We start from the raw sequence: 19,093 nt of genomic DNA on the forward strand, positions 1-19,093 counted from the left end.
GCGGTCGGCACACCGCTGTTTGCTGGTTAATATTCATCGGTTACCAGCCATACACCCAGCCAGATCCTGGGTGATTTTCGATGGGCTCTGATTACAATCGACTCGATCATGAGTCTGGCTATAAAGTAGAAAAAAGGCGGATACATTGCGAACGCGAGAGAAATCGGTAAGTTTTCTCGAAAGTAAGTATGATCTATCGTCTATCGTATCGTGAACAAAATGAAGATTATTCTTGAACAAAAGTCGATGGCGAAATTTGAAAAGGACATAATTTTTATATATATACTGGATCTCTCTTTATCTTTCAACAAAGATTTTTAGACTTAAAGCTGTTATCTCTTCTTTGATTTCAATTTGATTCTATATACTATAATATATATGACACTATTTCTCCTGCTCTCTATTCTATTAATTAAATATTAAAGTTTTATCATTCTCACTACAAAGAAAAAGTATATTAGAAATAATATATAAAGAGAATACAATATAATTTTTTTTTTTCTAAAGCCGAATGAGAAACACTGAATCGTCCCGATGCCATCCCCATCGAACCGCGATATATACATTTATGTACGACGACGGTACGATTGTTTTCGACAAAAGAAACACGGGGTTTTCTTCGGGAATGAAAAGTAAATGGGGTTAACCAAGCTCTATGGTTGAACGACCTATTATTTCGAGGGTGGATACGTACGATGAAAAAACGAATCTTTCGAGCATCACCACAAAAAGAGAATCCTTTAGAATAAAGACGTCAGACACATCGTAACGAAACGATATTAGAATATGCGATACCGGAGATATATTTGAGAAAAAAATCCGGGAAAGTAGAGATTTCTTTAAAATTATCTTTACGTGATTTTCGCTGATTATTTATATTCCGCAAAATAGTCCGCACCGGATGTATCGCGTAATGTAATATCGTTCTCTCATTGCGAATGGTTCATTTCTTTGTAATTTGGTAACGTAACGCACATTTAAGAGTTGCCGTCTTCAATTAGCCAAGCGAAAGAGATGGGCGCAGTCCTCAAGCCACGGTAGTCCTAAGGGCTCCATGTGACAAGTTATGGTCCTTTCAAGCAGGAAGGCACCCCTTGAAAGCCGTGACGAGTCAACAATGAACGCCATAACCGATCCATCCGCCACGTCGTTTAAACTTACGAGCGAGCGGTCGCCGGTGGCGTGTACGGACATTCCAAACAGGCGACAGATTTAAAATCATCGCTCCCAAAATCACAACAGTGTGCCGCACTAGTCGTCACGAGGTATCTCTTCCTTCGACAAAATATAACGAGACGCAGCGTCCGTGTTGCGTTCCTGTCACACTTCTAGCAAAGAAAACGAAGAGCCGCGGAGTTACTTCATCCCGCGACTGGAAATAGATTGCGAAAGGCGGCGAAGTGAAATCTCGCAGTTAACCGTGACATTAGTTCTGCGTCGCAATTAATTTATCATCGAGTCAACACGCGGAGTCGGAGTGTATACGTGTACGCGTACGTGTGTACATACATGTATATATGCGCGTGCGTGTGTGTGTGTACCCGTCGTGAAAACAGGCGCGCGCGTTAGTCCTCCGCCGGGTGCTCCGAGTTATGCGCTGGTCATTTATATAAATAAGAAGCAGAAGCGATACCTGTGTGCGACTACCATCCGCACGGTGACTCCACACTTTGCATTATTCCCGAGACGGCCGCGTTCGTACCCGGGAATCAGACGTAGAGCCGGGGGGATTACGAATACATAAGGTGAAGCGCGCGAACGCGAGCGGCATTCAAAACACGTTCACGAGCGGTATCGTTAGCGTATTTTTCTTCGTGCAACGAGCAGCGGCGTATATACGCTTTTAATGAACGGCTACTGTCCCGCACGTCGACGATATAATTGATGAAAGGAGTTTCCACCACTCGAAACGTCTTCATCCCGTCTTCTAATGCGAGCGCGTTCCTCGATACGCCCGTTAGACACGAACTGACTAATGATCCAATCCTCGCGCTCATTGAACGCGAGAAGCGGATATCGGACAAGGCGCTTTTCGAGCAAAACTCGAAAGGCAATCCGGGGCATCGATGGCAGCGCATAAGCGAGCGAGCGAGTATGCAAATCCTTATGATTTACCGGAGGTGCGAAATCCTATCAGGCAATCACTTAAGACGCGTGGAAGTGTTGTCCATAATTTAAGATGAATCATCGGTAAGATAAAACCGAAGGAGAGGTATGTAATTCTCTTGATTTGACGTATGTACCGATAATTATGGGAGATCGAGGTATATAAGTGCTGAATCACTAAAAGAATCTTGATTAGTATAAATAATTGACTAACATGGTAATAAAAATGTCTTGTTAGATGCGATTGTGTAGATATTAGAAATGTAATCAAACGCGATTGCATGATTAAATTCGTTTAAATCATTGGCTCGAATTTCGTGACGCTTATCATATACTCGTAATTCGCGACAACACGTGCAAGCGCCGTGTCTACGGCATCGTATACCAATCGCCATAAAATTCTGTGTCATCTTTCGCTTGCCTTTGAGGAAATAAGTGGAACTTTAAAAGGGGAGAACGCGAAAGCTGTTGAAAGGCATCCCCCCGTGCCCACGGGACATATGCGGCGCGGAGAAACTGGGGACGGTAACAGGTCGTCATAACACTAGTCGCAGGCCCGACAAAAGAGCTATAAGCAAATAAACATTCTAACGAACCAGTTACTTAACCGCCACATCCACTGACCGTCGCCCGCCGAAGTTCGTGCCGTAGAAAAAAAGAAAGGAAAACATTGCGCCGAAACCAGAACTGGTCCACGAACCTGATTCGGGGACGTCTCATTACCGGATGCTGCGGCAAGCTGCGGAAACACCGAGATTCAAGTGGCATCAGACCAGCTTCAAGGACGTGGCGATTCGAGACGATTCTGAAGACAATTGAGGGGCGCCGATGACCCAAGAAGGTCGGATTGGGAGCTCACTGAAAAGGGTTTCAGCATCGAGTGCTTCATGATGAGATGAAATATTCATGCTGTTATTGCAGCTTTCAGCAACCCATTGCAAACGTTACTGGGTACTTAGCGGTTGTGCAATAATACTAGTTTCTCTAGTCGAAACATTTTAGTAGTTAATAAGAAACAAGAAAAAGAGAAATATATTAAAATATCGAAGATTATATATCTCTATCTCTCTAATTAAAAACAAAAATCATATTTTATATAATAATGATTATTATTAAGCTGTATTCATTCGATTAATTATAATAATATATAAAGAAAAAAATTTATAAAATATATTATGTGTATAATTCAATTAAAATATAAAAACGTTCGCGAGCGGTATTTAAACGCGTCAGTATGAATGAATAGATAATAGCAAGCCGATCAAAAATCGAGACTCGCCGCCGCTATTAAACGGCGAAAGGCAACAAGGGATATCGCGATGCATTATCCGACATCGCAGCCTCGTTGGTCCATGAAAGCCCTTTTGTGTCTGAGGGCTAGTTCGGCTCTCAATTAACCCATCAGCTACCGGAATGGCTCCCGCGCTTAAGTTGCCACGGAGCCTCCAAGTGAAAAACAAAAAATTGAAAAGGAGAAAGACAGATCGGGCTGAAGTGGGGGAAATAGAGGGAGCGGGAGAGACACAAGGTCGATGGCGGAGTGAAGCAGCGAGCGGGTGAGAATGAGAAACGGAAAAAACGAGCGGCTCGAAAGTCTAGGCCGAAACCGCTTAATTAATTCGAATTTATCCGAGGCATGACGGGCCGGATTTTAATTCAATTCTCTCTTTTGTGCCACGTCTTCTACCTTCTCGCGCACTCGAGGATCTCCATTCGTATTGCGATGCATGGAGAAAGAAAGAAAGGAAGAGAGAGATAAAGAGAAAAAGAGAGAGAGAGAGAGAGAGAGAGAGAGAGAGAGGGAAGGAAGAAGAGAGAAAGAAAGGTTTCGTCAACGTGACACCTCCGCGATTATAATTCCTCGGGAGATTATTATTCCCGCAATTAAGCGGCATCCCAGAGGAGAAGGAGAAAGAGAAGAAGGAGAAGGCCGAAGCTCGTCGACGGCAGCAAACTGCAAAATGCCTAGCACGGCAGGTCGCACCTTTTTTTCAATAGGCCGAGAGAGCCTGTTTGTTTTATTATCCACCGTGACCATCGCGCCGAGAAATTCACTACCGCGAAACGTATTCGTATGCGCGTTGAATCTCTCACGATTACTGAATATTCCGTTGGAAAAAAAGTAGATACAACGGAAGATTCTACTGCGCGGTATTAAAACATGTGTGAAGTGGCGGAGAGAGAGAATGTGCATCCTCCCGACTACGCGATAAAAAGTGACGTTTTTTTCATTTCTATACGAAAAGTTGTAAAATTTATAAAGTGATAGAAATACCGATTGTGTGATATAGGCCCCTCATTGAATATAAAATCATCACATTCTTCTGGGGAAACATAAAAATCAAAATCATGGTGATTTTGGTGATTCAAATTTTTACTTCATCCCAAATTCTCCTCTGTCTCTCTACATTCATCTATATTTAGGTATACATCTGCCTGCCATCGTCTATTCACGGTCAAGTTTTTGGTGCGTCGATGATCTCTAACTTCCTCGAGTGCACGAATCATCGGCTACGAGAACAGAGCTAAAAATCGCACGTCGATTTAAGAGAAAGAAAGAGAGAAAGAGAGAGAGACCGGCTAGCAGCGCCGGATAAAAAACTGGTTGAAGAGTTCGAAGACGCGAGAACGCGACCGAAAAGTATCGTATAAGATTACAGTTACGCGGCTGCCATAACCAGTCGGGCGTCGACCCGACGTAAGTAGACAGTCCGATGAATATATTGCATCCTCCTCGAATAAAATGTTGAATTACTACCGTTTGACGTGCAAGAAGTCGCCTCTCTCTCTGCCGGTCGTGTCAGGTGGCCGGCGTTCTCGTTCCCGTCCGCGCGTTTCTACGAGTCACACCTTGCAGGAAACACTTCAGGCTTAATTGCTCCTTCAGGGATCCTCCCCCGGGGCCCCGTGAAGCGCAGAATCAGCACGGAGGTTAAGGATATATCCAAACGAGTTCTTAACATTCCACCTGCATGAAGCCGTGGCTGCCAACAACGCGGCCGCGGCTAAGACCTGAGACAGATCCTCCCTCGGCGCGCATATTATATTCTAGATGAAAATGTCGCGACGAAGAAAACTCGCAGACGGAAGAATTTTCGCGATTATATGACAATAGATATTTAATTTCGTGGCGGCTGCAGTGCATTGAAGGTATCAATGGATGGAATTATTTTGCACCTATTCTTTATACAAAATATTACTTTACAATATGTTTTATATCTCTAATGTTATTTTTCGATGTGTTAAATATTAAATCTGTGAGAGATAGAGTCACATAGTTTATACACTTGTGTGTATGTTACATGTGAATTGGTTAATAAATTTAATGTCATGTCAATGTACGCGCGGAAAGTATTATAATCATCAACGTTCAGCAATTGTAGTGATCGGCCGCCACGAGAAGGACAACGCACGTGACAAGTCGAGGGAATTAATCCGTGCCCTTCAGGAAGATTACGGATTTTGGGGAAAGTAAGGATTTCCGCAGGCGGGTGCGACGCGGGCAACGTTGCAACGCAGAAGCGGCAATCTCCTGAAGTGTTTGCCCTGTGTCCAACAACGCTCTCTCCGATCTCTTCGCTCTCTATCTCTACGTTCCTCTCTTTCCCTCTCTCACCTTCGCTCCGAGTTTCCTACCACGTGCCCTCGATTCTACCCCCGATACTTCCATCGTCGTTCTTCTTCGGCATCAAGCTCTTTCCACATCATCGAACATATCAAACGCATAAACACTCGATTAAAAAGGCGCTAAAATTAATTACAAATTTTTCAAAGTAGAAGACAAGTTTGTAAAATTTTGACTCGTTAAGGTAGCAATTTAAAGAGACTTAGAAATAGAAAGAAGTGCGTTATTCTTCTTAATCCTCTTCATATATGTAGAATTAATAATTAAATTGTTCCTACAATATATATCAAATTTAAAATATACGTAAGTAATCACATTTCAAGAGGAGAAAAACGACGTGGAAGAACCTTTACGCGCACAACTTCGGCCGACTCTTTATCCCCGTATCCTTCGTCGGACTCGTTGGTGAATTTCGCGAAAATCGCCAGGGGCGAGTGACCGGCGAGGCGGCGATGTTTGCCGCCTACACGTCGAGTATTGTTGAATCACGGCTAGCCCCGCGAGGAAAGGGGAACAAATAAAGGGTTATTGTATTTGCACCGAGGCTTCGAGCAACGGTCTCGACGTGTGTGCGCGGTGGCAGCCTCTTCTTCTCGTCGAGAAAACTACCCGACGTTTCGAACGGAGATATATATCTACCTACTAGCTAGCGAGATCTCGAAACGAAGATACATCGAAGTTCGAGATTGCGGACATATAGGAATGTCGAACGACCTTTAATAGCTTTCCGCTAAAGGTAAGAAGACTAGACTACAAATGACTATTAAAACATTACGCTATATAACTCCAATCAGTTGCAATATTCTTTTTTATCTCTTCATTTTGCTAGTAAGATCTTCTAACATTACTATCAGTTTCGTACTATAAATTGTATAATGGTTTTAAAAGCTTTTTTAATGCTGAGAAAGAGTTTTAATCTCTTACCTCAGGCCTTTATTTCTCAGAAAAGGAAAAGTTAATATTAAAACTATTATTACTATTTAGGGAGATAACAGATTCATTTATATTTCCCTTTTTCTGTCTTTTTCGCTCTAGCGATAGTAATCCTCCCATTAAACGATTTTACTCGCATAATGAACTTCGCAGCGGCAACACGGCGATCCTATCGATAGGATTGCTGCACAGAACTCTTCGCGAAATCGACGACTCTAGTTACAGACCTCTCTTCCGGGAGCATTATCGCACTCTCGTTTGACGCTGTTAACGCGCGCGCGACGCCTGCAGTATCAACGTTTCACACAGCGTAATGGCAATAGAGGACAGGGTGCGACACAAGAGGGGTTAACGGGGAAAGAAGGGACGAGAGTACGACGAAGTAGTCAATGGCAGCGGGGGTGATGGCTCGCAGCAGCAGCACCAGCAGCAGAACAAGCCATCATGCCTTGTGATTACGACAGACTCGTGGCGCGGGGTTAACGGGTGGCAGAGAGAGGGACGAGGGAGGGTGGCAGGCAACGACCATAGCCTCTCATTAGAACTCGCGTGGCGCGCGCAACGCGAAATAAGGGTGTATCGCCGGTCGGGAAAATTGTAAGTGTCGCGAGATCAAAGGCCGACGCAGTAACGCGATATCACTCCCGCATGATAGGGCGCGTGCATTCTCCCTCCTCCCACCCTCTGCGAAAACTTCCACCCGCCATCGAAGAGATTGGCGACCTCTTTCTCGCCGGCCAAAAAGGAGCGCTGGGATCGGAATATTGGCGACGCCGCGACGTAAGGAAATATCGTTGCCGGTAAGGTGTCAACTGCAGCGCAGTCAGCGCGGAAAGGGGAGAGAATGATCTCGCCTCAAAGAGACGATCGCGGACGACGCAGAGAAACGACCGGAAACTAGACTGGTTTATAATTGGTAATTTCAGCGATTTTTTTTTTTTTTGCAAAAAAAATAAAATAGTAACTGAATAAAAATGCAATAATACAAACATGGTAGAAGAGAATAATTTTCTTCTACGTATATACATTGAACAGAAATAGAAACTCGCTAACCAGAAGTTGACTGAAACTCGTATGCAACTCATTCTAAAGGAAAACGTAAAACCAACCGATATTATCATTTGTGCAATTAAAACGGCATGTTGTACCGCTTGCAGTTTCCAAGGAACAGATTGCGAGAAACAAAACTGTCGTTAAACCAGTCGATCAAGCGCGTGCCAAAGGGGTTCCTTAATTAAAAACGCTCCTTCATAACGGACGAACTCAAAGCTTCTTTGTGTACGTCGCGGACGCAATCGTTACGTTTATACCGCGTATAATTATCGATAGTATTTCCGAGCGATAACCGAGCGATTATGGCTAATAAAATTGTTTCATAGTCGACATCGGTCAGGCAACTTTCCGACAGTCCTCTCGCTGTATCGAGATCGCCGATCAGCGATCGCTCGCCGCGCAGGACTATATCGCGAGGTCATCCAGAGATCGTCCTCTACGTTCGGAGAATAAACCCGCTGTACCCGTCGACAATGCCGCGTCTTAACGTTCGCGCTCGCTCGAGTCCGTCGAACCCTCGGCGCCGTTCGCGCCGCGTGCTGTGCGCGCCGTTCGTTCAAAGAAACTACCACGGAACGCTATCAAAACAAGAATCGATACGACGTGCCCCGCGGTCGCATTCGCGCTCCGGGAGAAACAGGCAATACAGGCATGGCGATTGGAAATCGAGTCGCGATTCGCGATCAGCGAGACTGAGGCAAAGCGAGAACGTGGCGTGACGCGACCAAGCGCTACGAGTTATTCGTTCTAGTTTCTAGCAATGCCAAACGCGGCCGATCCGACTCTGCCGCGATTCATAGGCGCGATTACGTCGCGAGGGATGTCACGTATCGCGATTAGGTCGGATTTTAATTAAACGAACGCCGATAGCATCGCGCGCGCGAACGCCCCGTTCACTCGTTCAGCCCCGGCCAGCGACGAATTACTTTCGTGCAATTAATTTCCATACCGCAGATTTTAATCCTCCTGACGTGGATGTGTAACAAGGGCTAAAATGCCCAATTAAATACTTTGATTCAATTTCGCGCGTCGAGCTTTCTACCCGAGGGTAATGTAAGTTTCTAAGAAAGAAGTTCCGTAACTTTTTTGCAACATAGCATATATGCAGTTGCCTCATAATTGCTGTTTGAGGATTTCTGAGTTCGCTTAATTACGTTAAATTCAAAATTTCCATATTCTATAAATTTTGTAATATCTAGAGATCCCCAAAAATTAATCTTATAGAGTTTTTAAACATTTACGAAATGAAAGACATACGAATGCTAATATTTCCAAGCAGTTTAAAAATGCTATTTTTTATATGTAATTTTCGAAGAATATATATGTATAATAATCGAACAAGTATTTAAGCTGTACAATTCAGCTTTAGCATAATTAGAATTTTACTGGTATAAGGCACGTACGACACTTCATCGAAGCAGTAATCCTAATCGGCATGAGTGGTCGCAAAACCAAGTCGGTTTTCTCTACACGAATGAACTCGATCGAAAGTATAGGCATATGCGAGAACGCAAACACTTCCCTCGGTCGCCGCTGCTATCAGTCGCTGCGACGACTTGGCCGCCATTATCATAGCTGGGAATCGTGCAGAGGCCGAGCGTGTCGTGGTACAGACTTGACTTGCGCCAGGTAACCGCGGCGACTCGCGCAAAGCAGCGCAGTTCGGCACGGCACGGGCACGGTATGGCGCGGCGCAGCGCGTTTCCCGCAGCGCAGCGCAAATCACACGTTGCGCATCGGTATGCGAGAGAAATCGGGAGTGCTGTGCCACCTCGTCCGCAATTACAACCGCGCAACTCATAATAACCATGTGCGGCCACGGCCACGTGTAATATATCCAAGCCACCCTGAAAGCGACCGCGCGAACGGTCCCCGGATAGGAATGACGACGACGCGGGGGCCCCAGGCCCGTTCCTATTTCTTTCTCCTTCACTCTCTCTCTCTTTCCCTTTCTCTATCTTTCGTCGGCCAACCCCGTTTCGAAGACAACGCGCATCCTATATCATCCAACGGCCGTCGCGGAACTGCGGGGTGAAGCCGCATATCGGCGATGCCAAGTGCCGGGGCACCGATAGGATCGGGCTGCCGTGCGGCCCGCGACGTTATTTACGATCGATAATTAGCGGTATCTATCGCTGCCGGCACCAGCCTCGCGCGGTACTCCGCCCAACCTGGGCCAATGATATACCATATGCCGCGGGTAGGAGAGAAAGAGGTTCTCTCTCTCTCTCGTGTCCCCGCGCGTTGCCGTCCGCCACAGAATTATTCTCAACGCCTATCGTCCTTGAGTTCCGCGCGCGAATTCACCGGAATTGCGAGGGAATTATCAGGGCATCTATAACTGGCAAAAAGAAGTAAGTATCGGTCAAAAAAGTCTATGCTTTGCAGACTTTTAAAAATCCTAAAACAATAGAAAGGTTTCGAAGACCCGAAAATTTAAAAGCTATTCAAAAAGAAAAACAATGGACAAATTTAAAAGATTTAGAGACGAGAGATGATTTAGGACGGTATTCATAGTCTAATCTTATATTTAAGTCTGATCATAAGCAGTCTTCAGACTCCATCCAGCCAATGAAATGACCATATAGCGTCTCCAGATAATACTTAACGATCTTTAAAGTACGGATTAAAAAGCACGGTTTTATGCACGAATCACCGAATTGGATCGATCGTACAAAGTGGTAAATGTACGCGATAATATTTTCGCGATTATCGAAACTGATTTAAAATGTGAGGCACAAAATATTCAATTACAAGGTATTAAATATTTCGCGGCAGTTATAAGCAGGTATGTTAAAAGTCTTGTTCGTGCGGCGTACAGCCGGGTGGGGGGGGAGGAGGGTGTAGGCCGATATGCGTAAACAAGGTTACGCGTTATCATTTGTACGATGACACTCGAGCCGGCTAGATGCTACACAACCCGCTCCATTCTTTTGCAAACTATTATTTTTTAAAATACAATTATTCCCTACGAGCAATTGGTAACTTTATTAGTCCGTACGATTCACGACCTGCGATTAATAACTTATATAATATTCATATTATATATCGAAATAAAACAGCTTTACTGAAATAGTTTTTCGTGCGATCTATGAAGAAAGAAATAATATGATATACAATGTGAATTATAAATTATTGATTTATTGCAATAAATACGGGCCATAATTAAACTTTCATTGATCAAATTCTATAAGAATTTAGACTTAAGCGAAAGATTTTTTCGAAAACCGTATATTATTTTACGCGTGTAATTACGCTTAAATTACTTGAATATTATTCAAGGGCCTTGATGGAATAACGGAGGATCAAGGAAAAGAGAATGCCGAGATTTATTTCGAAGGCAGAGCCAAATTATAAGTGCGTGCGAGCATGTTACGCGTTTCGAAGATGTACGAAGTGTCGCGCGATCGTTGCATTATAACAAACCGTTTGGGGAGTGCCGTACAAAATATCGCGCGATTCTTGCATTACATAATAACAATCGTTTCGGGAGTGCCGTACAAAGTGTCGCGCGATCGTAACTAGGTACGTACCGTATTGCGAAAATGTATGTGTAAGTGCCACGTACCCTAATGATCTGAGAGGAGGAGCAGGCCTGGGAGGCATCAGGCGACAACGGAGCAACTTTGGGGTGAGTTTACTTTTTGTATGTTATTTGCTAGTTTAATTGTTTGTCATTTCTTATTTCTTATTATTCCTTATTCTTTATTTCAATATTCTAAGTCGGATTTAAATAGACAGTAGGACAAAGAAACTTTTAGTTGTAAAATTAAAAGATCTTATATTTAAAAGAGTTTTTTTTTAATTGTATAATTATTTTAAATATTTACTTAAAGTATATAAATATAAAATTGGACTAAATAGATATTCTTTAAAATATTAATTATTTTGAACATTGTTATAATTTGGATTTTATATTTGTATGTTACAGGTTAACATCGTATAGTTACATTTCCGCTGCTGCGCATCGAGGTCGGTGAGTAAAAATTAACTTTCAAATTAAAGTAATGGATCCGTGAAAATTATATTAGTTAGACGTAAGATATAGAACTAGAAACAAGCTAGAAATATAAGAATATCAATGTGTATACCGGCCTAAGGCCGGAAATTTGTCGTTTGCGAAAAAATGTATTCAGTTTAAAATTAAAATTAAAATTATTTATGATTCAATAATACATTTTGCGCAAACGTATCATAATTGAATCATAATTAATTTTAATTCAAATATCAAACTGGCTTAGTGTATAAACTGTTAAAGTGTGTACGATTCATGTCAGAAACATGATGACTACGCGAGGATTCCGCGTATTGCATAACAAATATCTAATGTGCCATTGTGAAGAGAGCAGATAGCACAATAGCGCGAAATCTTCGCGTTGATGTCGTACTTAGGTTGTATAGAATCAACAGACCGGCAAAGCGCAAGATATTTACGATGAAGAAAGCAAGCCCTTGTGCAGCAAAGTTGACTTTGCAATATATATATATATATATATATATAGTTGTTACTGTATTCCTATCAAAGGAAAACATAGATCATAGTCAGAAAATATACTACTATACGATTTACTCCTTACACGACACGGCCAACTTGTCATTATCGTGCGGTTTGCGAGTTGCGAGGGAACAATGCGTGGCAAAAAAATGCCTGAGAGACATTTAACAATCGACAAAGAGTATCGTTGTCCGGCTGAATGCAAAGGATACATTGATCGCTGTATTTCTGGCATGCGTTATACATATTCATATAAAATAGTAACAGAGCATTTACATACGTCTACGCGTATATGCACGTTGCGTCCGGCTATGGAACAAAATTTCGTGGAAATACATGCGGGGAAATATCAAGAGATAAACCTTCGCATAACAGCACGATATACCTACCACCGCATTAACAACGTTAATCAGTAGACGTATACACCTGCAGGGAGAGAGCTATACGCGCTTTATATAAATCATTACAATGTAGATGGATTCTAACGCTTATCTCTCCGTTGCTAGTTCCGCGGCCATTGCTGCCGGCTGCTCTCCTCTCAGATATTACAGATGCCGTACGCGAGTTACATCTTCGCACAGTGTCGCGAAAGAAAGCTGCGGCAGATTGTAATCGCGATAGAAGATATCCTGTTTATCTCTGTAAATTCGGTTTTTGAAACATTTATACAACTAATAGAGTTCTGGCACCTTTTCAAAGATTTGTGGCAATTAAAAAAAATAAGGATCTGATGATATGCGGTGTCACTTTTTCGTAATATTATATCCCGACAAAAGAATAACGTGTGATATAAAATCGTAATTAATAAATTATCTGAGCGTGTAAAAATAATTATAAAAAGATCGCATTTCTCTCCAAATCAACTCGATAAATTCGAATGTGCAGAGCGTTCCATTTATATTGTAAAGTATTTCTCGTGGTGAATTGTATTACGAATAATTACTGTAACTAGATGCAATTCTTTTTTTGCACAAGAACAAAGAGCATAATTACGCGCGCCGATGCCGATAAGCTCGATAAGCTTCTCTCCCGTGCGCGGTTTTTACGTGTAAACCGGAAGAACAAACATTGTTGCAACGTGCAGAGTCACTTGACGGAACAGATGGCGATCACAGTGTTGTGCAAACCGGTGGCGCGCGCCCCACAAGGATATTCGTGTTCGAGACAATTAACACCCCGGGCGCACCATTTTTCAGAGCGCCGTCCGTCGATTTGACACTTTTGACTTGGTTCGCCGCGCCCGCGGTGTCGGAAACCCTAAAACCCGAATTAATTAAGCTAATGGTCAGGACCGCCGATAAATTGGTGAGGAGAGAGGAACGGTAGCCAGGAAATGCGACGGCAGGAAAAGTTGAAATAAATGGACGCCTGTAATGGCGGTGAGCTGTGTCGGCGCGTTGAAAATAATCGCAGAAATTAAAGTCGAATTAGTAACGGCGACGTGATGTGGCGCGCTAATGGCGGATTTAATACCTCAAGGTCGCGATACCTTCGCTAATTATGCACAGCGACGTCAAAAGGCAATCTCGTTATTAATATTCATGTGCTCTGCACGTTAACAATTATCGTCGCGCGTGAAATATTTAATTATTGCGGAATAATTACTAACAGACGGTGAAAAACTTAAATCAAGATTGATAGCTAACCATCCCGCTAATTCATATCTAACGCTTCAAGAAGAGTATATTGAATAATAATAATAGGTTTGTGTAGATTTCCCCCGTCGAATAGCACGCGCGTCTACCATCGTGTTGAAATATTTATAGATCACTAAAAATGTAAAGTGTTATATCTTTCAACCTTAACTTTCCAAGGGATAGGTGCCACAACGGGTTGCATAAAGCTACTTAGTTTTCCAGTTAAACTTTCCTCTTCGAAAATTCGTCGAGACGTAGCGAAGTTTCCTCGTCCCCCCCCCCCCTGGATGGCGAGCTGCCGATCGATATTAGATCGATTTCTTGAAATATCTCGGGAAATCCGTCGGTGATGGGCACCACCGACGTTACGCATGATGCACGGAGCAATGACGGGCGGCGTGATGTGTATCGGTATACGTACATATGTGTGTACGTAAACACATTTACGCGTTCAGAAACGGAACGAAGTCAAGAGCGCTCGACGGAAACGGAAGTGCCTGTCATAGCTGGATACATAAACACGTCGCGCTATTATATATTCACGCAACGGGTGCCGCGAATAATCTCTTAGTCGCCTAGAATTTCCTACCGGAATGCCTGAACAAATACCGTCACCATGCGCTCTCGCTCGCTCGCTCGTTCGCTCGTTCGCTCGTTCGCTCGTTCGCTCGAGATGCGCGTGATGCGAGAGTATGGCGTTGCAAGACGAGATGGAATGCAATCTAGATTCTCTCAGAACGCCGGCTGGCAAATTGCTTTATCGCGATGCAACGCGGCGCTAAAAATATTTCACGCATTTATGATCTTACGTACAACGGATATTACTACCGCTTCGTATCATCACCCATTGAAAATTGATTATCAACAATAAAAATAAAACGATTGAAAAACGTGCGCTTCTACTAAAACTGTAATTTCATGGTTGCAACGGTCATATTTTCCTTTTTTGCTTTTCAATTTATTTCTTAAAATTCTGTAAAATAAATATAATTGATGTGTATGAAAAATAAGCCGCTTTGCAGAATAAAAGAATTGATAGCGCTAGAATTGATAAAGCAAGAGGTCTGTATTTAGCAAGAGGGAAACCTCGATCGCAGTTTTCGACGACGAAGCTTTCCGGTACCCGCAGGCCACGTACGCAAGCACGCATATTATTCAGGGCCGTATCTGTGCCATGTGGTCAGCAGGGCTCTCGGCAATATTTATGCCGTCGTAACTGTCCGCCTACCAGTAAAGGGGTCTCTAAACGCATCAATTTCACGCGGCGGCGCGAGAAGGGCGTGAATATTTGAAACGGATATCCATCTTCGGTTACTTTGTTATTTGGCCGGTGCGATCGCGCAAAGGACCCACGCGTTTTCCGTCTCGCCATTCTTTTTAACTTCGCGTATCACGTATGGCTACGCATAAGGACTATTTGTATCAAAGTATTAATTTGAAAGTTAATTTTTGACTCACCGACCTCGATGCGCAGCAGCGGAGATGTATAACTACGATGTTAACCTGTAACATACAAAAATAAAATCCAAATTATAACAATGTTCAAAATAATTAATATTTTAAAGAATATCTATTTAGCCCATTAAATTTTATATATTTATACTTTAAGTAAATATTTAAAATAATTATACAATTTTTTAAAAAATCTTTAAATATAAGATCTGTGATAACAACCGATTTTCCGGCGAGCAGGTCGAAAGTAACTACAACGGAATAAGAGTTCGCAAAAATATAACACGCAATCTTCGGCAAATATAAAAAATTACTACATAGAAAGTCGTTACGCAGTTCCTGTCGTTGCTTCCTCCGATATAGCATACTCGTGTTATTCTAGTACGTCAGAGATAGGAAGCTCTGAATTTCAAGCGGAATTTCGAGCCGGCCAGCGCTCTTCACATGAAAACGACGACCGAGACAAATTCGAACTCGTACATAATCGATTTGCGCGCGCACACACACATCGATTCTAGCCGAGAATACGCGGAATTTGCCTCACACGGACGATTTGTTTTCTATTCATGGGCGATTTGACGAGGAGGTCGCCGCGACGGCAGCTTTGTTCGCAATTCGGTATATAATGTCGCATGTATTTGGATCACGTTCGACGATATGTCAATATAAAGGAGTTACTCGCGGGTCTCTGCATACCAATTCGGGGGCGGAGCAGCTTGTTATCCTAAATACACGAAATCCTTTGGAGACGCACAGTCCGCCTTTGCCCTCCTCCCTTCGCCTTGTCCTTCCCTCCCCCAACCCTCTCCGATCGTCCGTCCTTTTCTGCCATCCCGTCTCAATCCCCCGGCGAGACCTGGATATAATGCTAGACAAATTGGCGATTCAATCGAACACCAAAGGATATACTGCGTCGCTCGCTGCAACCGTTGGGCCAAGGATCAATTGAAGTATTATGGAAATTGATCAAACGTTGTGGATTTCGTGCAAATCAGAACCGATGAGAAATTGTGCGGATGACAAAGCGATAGATGTAAATGCAAATATAAAACGTATCTATTAATAACATATTATATTTGTCTTGAAAAAAAAGAAAGATTGAAGGAGAAGCGAGGGGAGATCAGATACTTAGAAAGAATATTATAAAAATATATATTAACTTCACATTATAACAATACACTTATAGTCCGTATAGACAAGATGGCAGTGTTTCTTATCTCGCGGTACACCGAGTCAGCTCCGTATAAATTTTTCCAACAGGAAAAAAAAGAACTCTACTCGGTTCCTTTCTCGACATCGATTTCGCGAGCTGCGAAAGAGAAACGGAAGGAAGGAGCAAGAGAGGACGCTGCGACCTATCTAATTTTTAACGCCGATCGCTTCACCTCGGAATATCGACGATGCGGGGAAGGGTGTCGAACGCTGGATATAAAACAAGCGAGTTGAAAGATAAATCGCGGATATACTAGTGTGTGTGTGTGTGTGTATGAAAAGGGATTCCTTTTATATTCCCCTAACTCGCGACGCATCCCCGCGACGGTTGTCGTCGTCGTCGTCATCGTCGTCTTCATCTTCATCTTCGTCTTCGTCTTCGTCTTCGTCTTTGTCTTCGTCTTCGTCGTCATCGTTGCCGGCAGTGGTCGGGGGGGGGGGGGCAGAGATTGGACGACAGGAAGAGGAAGTAGAAAGAGAAGAGAGAGCTCTCGCAGCTTTATTCAAAGCTCTTTTTTATATCTTGATTCCTATCCGGCGGCATCTCGTCTTCGCTTCGACTTCTTCCCCGAGCCTCGTCGTCATCGTCGTCGTCATCGTCGTCGTCGTCGTCGTCGTCGCCGTCGTCGTCGCCGTCACCGGGGGCTCGACTATAAAATATTTGCTTTGGTAATGAGGCCACGGTTGAGCAGCGCTCATGGGTGCACCCCGGCCGAAGGGTAGGATTCGAAGTGCAAATAGAAGAATAGGAGGGATTTGAATTATCGTGACACCTCTGACTTCGCTGCGACTCCGCTACTCTCTTCCGTGCTCTGGAACACGATCCAGCCGATAGCCTCTGCCAAGAGTGCTCCGCAGGAGCAATCGCTGAATCGAGAGCATGCGAAACGAATTCGAGAAACGCGCACGTCGTTAGTAAGTTACTAAACGACGACGAAAAGAACGAGAGGACGAAAGTGACGCGAAAAATTCAATTTTGAAGATGATATAGAAGAGCTATTTTAAAAGTTCATATCTCATTAGAAATTTGTAGAGACTCTAATAATATAAATTTCATAAATATAATTAGTATCTATTTTATATATAATATTTTTATATAATTTTTTATATATAATAATTTTAATTATCTGTTACTTAAATCAGTTGATTGTTGATTGCATCGGTGAAAAATTAAAGTACGACCCAAGATGTAATTGAAACCACGCGTTAGAAATGATTATTGTTCAAGAAAAACTTATATGGTTTATTTTCTCCGCTCTCTGATTCCGATACGCCAAGTGAATAAATTACGCGAGATATCTGTTTTGATGAATAAACGTCATTTCGGTTTATGAACAGTTAAGCTTGGAAGTTAATTAATCATTAGATTGATAATCGTTAATTGCAATATACGTAGAAAATATACTTGTCGCGATCACGTATCGAAGACTAATGCGACGACGCGACGCATGGAACAACTCGCGCCGCCGCGCTGCCTGCCTACTCGAGCCTCTCTACGCGATTGACAACAAGGTCACTATGCGTACGTCCGCGAAATAACAGTCCGTTGAAAGTTGCAAAACAAACACGGCGAACGTCATGTGCTAGTCGATTTTTTTTAGCTTCAAGATATATATAACGTACCATAAAGATAATACCGATAATAATATTCTGTTTCTTATTAATTTAATTAATTTATTAATGTTTGAAATTAATTTCGGACACGTCGTACAGCAGTGCAATAATTTGGAGGTACGAATGCCGCGTTAATCAAATATTAGGATCACGTAACGCGTCGATCTTCGAAACAAAGCACTCGTCTGGCGGATAATTTCGGGAAGGGAAAAGCGGAAATCTTTGACTACGCGTGATAAATTTAAATAATCTTTCAAAGAAAGGGAGAGAAGCAGTAGAGAGACTCGTTGACTCGCGCAGGGGTCGCAAACCCTGTAATCTCGGCCACGTGCAAGTACGGGATCGAAAGCGTCGATGAGACACGGTCGCGAACGAGCCGCGCAGCCGACACCGGCGTCGAATACACGACGCGATAATAAAATATCCGATAAGAATGCTCCTCCTGCGATAACTCGGCGGCGATCGAAATGGCGACCGCGGCGTGAAAATTTTATTGGCTCGAGCCGCGCCAACGAATCTTCGATCAACAAAATCGCTCGATTCCTGCCCGCGTCACGCTCGGCAGGGATCGAGCGAGGCTCGGACGGAACGCGATACGCGCCGGATCTAATTTGCATGAGATCGAAATGCGCGAGCCCGACTTAAGTATAAGTTTCTGCGTCGGAGTGCTGGTTAGCAAAAAAGCTCGCCTGACGAGCGCGCCTGGACGTTGCGCGCTCGTTAGATCGCGCGCCGATATAACGCGATTGCCGCGTCAAATTATTCGTTTCGTCGACAGTGCATTGATGCGATTTATAGGGTATGGAGGGAGCTCGCACATTTATTGGCTCAGCACTTTTAATAAAAATAATGAAATATATCGTAACTCTCTAATAAGATAATTTATAGATACGAAAAGAATTAATGTTTATTGTAAAGATATTACATCGACAGTTGACATTGTATTGACGCGATTTATAGTAGACA

General features: G+C 43.1%; 1 long non-coding RNA gene across 1 annotated transcript in view; it reads right to left on the reverse strand.

Moving 5' to 3' along the window:
• The window catches only part of LOC143906068 (uncharacterized), a 193,815-nt gene that overhangs the window by 165,468 nt on the left and 9,254 nt on the right, over positions 1 to 19,093 (reverse strand). The window contains exon 2 of the long non-coding RNA XR_013259436.1: positions 15,308 to 15,352. This is a non-coding gene — a long non-coding RNA (uncharacterized LOC143906068). The remainder of the gene's footprint in view (positions 1 to 15,307; positions 15,353 to 19,093) is intronic.

This window comes from Temnothorax americanus, unplaced genomic scaffold (assembly GCF_048541705.1).
Source record: "Temnothorax americanus isolate GAGA-0224 unplaced genomic scaffold, ASM4854170v1 Scaffold7, whole genome shotgun sequence".
Classification (NCBI taxonomy): Eukaryota; Metazoa; Arthropoda; class Insecta; order Hymenoptera; family Formicidae; genus Temnothorax; species Temnothorax americanus.